This window comes from Lutra lutra, chromosome 3, assembly GCF_902655055.1.
Source record: "Lutra lutra chromosome 3, mLutLut1.2, whole genome shotgun sequence".
Classification (NCBI taxonomy): domain Eukaryota; kingdom Metazoa; phylum Chordata; class Mammalia; order Carnivora; family Mustelidae; genus Lutra; species Lutra lutra.
In genome coordinates, this window is record NC_062280.1 from 116,677,296 (window position 1) to 116,680,319 (window position 3,024).

A 3,024-nucleotide genomic window follows, 5' to 3' on the forward strand; every position below is an offset into this window, starting at 1 on the left:
GGTATTTTGCAAAATAATAAATTTATTACATATGATCAGCAGATAATTGTTGCTGATATATTATTCTCTCAAAGTTCGTGGAAAATTTCAATATAAAATACAATTTTATACACCATACAATCACAGGGTCCTTGAGGCTCTCCACATATTTTTTTGTGCTGGTTGACTTTCAGCTGGGAGACCTGGTCCCAGCCTTGACCCTGTGGGAGGTTAAGTTTGCCACTCAAGATGGCTGGACTTTTCCCGGCCATAAGGATGAGATTCTACTTTTGAGATGAGTGACCTTCTCTAAAGGGATGGATAAAGCCCCCTGAAAGCAGAAAGGAGAGGCGACAGGACAGAGGGGCCTGGGGCTGAACCGTAGTGTCTGGGGGTAGGACTGTCCTACAACAGCAATGGGGAACTCTGAAGAAAGACTGAAAAGAGGGGTCCTAGCAGAATCCACGAAGGGGTCCTCGAGTATCCAGGATGCCAGGGAGGTACTTGTCCTAGGTTAATGAGAAGTCCTGGCCAATGGTCCCCAGTCCTGGAAGTCACCTGTCAGGTGGTAGTGCAAGGACAGCCCTCGACTAAGAAAGCTGGGCCTGCATGACCACACTGGAGTTGGTCACACAGGCTCCATAGTGACCAGCTCAGAACTGCATGTCCTGGCCCCAGAGTTGGAAAGACACAGAGTGGACATCCATCCTGATGTTGGAGAAAATGCAGGTGATCTGAAGGCAGACATCGTTGTTCTATTGGGTGGGAACGGGCACAGCAGAGACTTTATCCAGCACAGCCTGGCTGGCATCTAGAAGTTGGACAAGGAGTTGGTACATACAGCCACTGTCCTGTCGAGCTTCCCACCAGTCAGAGACCCCAATCTCAGTCTTGCCACTATCTAGCAGCTGTGGCCATAACCCTCCTACTCCAGGTCCAACACCTGTTTTTTGTGACACCAGCCCAAGGAAGACATGAAACAGGTCTACGAGGGGGCCTGCGGCACCATTCACCTGTTACCTCCACCACCCAGCCGGCCCCCATATGCTGCACCATCCATTTCCAAAGGCTTTCCTGGCCACAGGGGTTGTGGATGAGGTTACATCCCAATGGGCTACACTGACAGAAGCGGCCCAGGAGGCAGGGCCTGCCATCGCAGGCAGGGGTTGGGGGGGCGGGGGACAGGGCAGCTGAGGGCAAGCAGCAGCAGGGCACCATGGTCCCAGGCCAGGATGAGCCGCCACAGGGCCTGCCATCCACCAGGGCACCTCAGCCTAGTCATACTCTGAAGTAGCAACTCAGTAGAATGCGCAGGCCACATGGTTCAGCACCAGCAGGAGCAGTTCCAATGGCATTTGGCTCAGGTCCAGCACCTCCTTGGGTTTGGGCTTTGGCCCTGAGTCGGGGGTGGGCATGCCTCAGGAGGCCAAAACTCCCACAGTCACCTGCCTAGCCCGCACCAGGCCTGTCGCTGACTTGGATCAGAGCCACGGCTCGTTGCTGTAGCACTCTCTTTTCTACATAACATACTGTTTATTAATTTGATTGATCAAAGTGTTCTCAAACCTACAAGCCGCTTTGTCTTATTGATTTCCATTAAATATGACAATTAATTACTAATTCCATAATAGGCAATGTGAAAAAATTTTCCTTGACCTCTGAGTGGATACAAAAGTGCTGAGGGCTTCACGTAAGAAGATGGAAACATGGAAATAAACATTCATGTAGGGGAAAGAAAACAAACATGGGAAAGACCTTTTACATAGCCTAAGAGCAATATTTATTTAAATGCACACGTCGAATATTTTTACCACCTAGGTTTTTGTTCAAACAAATATATAATACTCCTAATGAATTATGGAAGGCGTTTAGCTTAGACAATAAGTAAAAACAAGGTAACATTGAATTGTAAAAATATTGAGGTTGAAAATACTCATATGTATTAAATATTTTTAGCATATTGTATTTCTGGAAAGGCTGCAACTGCTTTCCTCCTTGCAAACTTCCCACTTGATTAGATAGACTTATTTAAAACCCTTGAGGTGAGTCGCTGTGCAGAACCTCTTGGCAAACATACAGAGTGTTTCTTACTGAGTGTGTCATCCTACTGCTAGGGCAATTTCACATTTTTTAACATAAAAAAAAAATCTCAAATTACTTTTGTGTTCTACCTAAATCTCAGTACATAAATAATAAATATCATAGACTGTTTTGCCCAAAACTTAGATTTAATTTGAAGTAGTAACTTTCTATTTAAAAGAATATACACTATACCAGTACAGAAATCTAACTTTCTTAAATCATCTCTCTCCAGAGCATTGTCGTTCTATTGCTTATGTATTTCCCATTTGTAACTATTGACAGACTTGTTGCAATCTGTGACTGAAATTACTTCCAAGGACCACAACAGTTTTAACTTAGTGTTTGCTTCATTTAGTACTGAAAACACTTTCATTAAAAATTTAAAAATATTCTTATATGATATCATATTCTACATGGAAAAGATATAATCTAGAGACCAAGTGGTTTATTAAATAAATCGAACAGTCAGGTAATAGAAATGGAAAATATTCACTGGGGTTTATTCCAGTAGATGTAAAATCATGAAAGCAGGTACATTATATATCTTGGCTACAAATTATTACTCAAGTCCCTTCAGCTTGCAGAGGCCTTATCTAATTCAGTAGGTACTTTGTAATTTTTGTTCAGTGAGTGATTTAACTGATGATCATTGGAAAGGCAAGTAAGAAAAGAGAGGTAAGAGTTTTGAAACTTGAAGATGTTGATTAAAAAATAAGCATAATTGGGGGCCTGTGGGCGGTGCTGTCTTGGTTTTGGCTCAGGTAATGATCTCAGGGCCATGAGATGGAGCCCTATGTCAGTCTCCATGCTCAGTGGGGAGTCTGCTTAGGACTCTCCCTCTCCCTCTCTTTCTGTCCCCCTCCCCCCTCACTTTCTCTCTCTCCCACTCTCAAATAAAAGCATAACTGCTTTGGTCTGACAAATAAGGAGGTTAGAAATTGTCACTCCATCCTAACAAGTAAA

The 3,024-nt window shown here is 43.8% G+C and overlaps 1 pseudogene; it reads right to left on the minus strand.

Moving 5' to 3' along the window:
* Window positions 1–569: 569 nt before the first annotated feature.
* LOC125095603 (F-box only protein 27-like) lies at window positions 570–1,394 on the minus strand (annotated as a pseudogene).
* Between the last annotated feature and the right edge of the window lie 1,630 nt (window positions 1,395–3,024).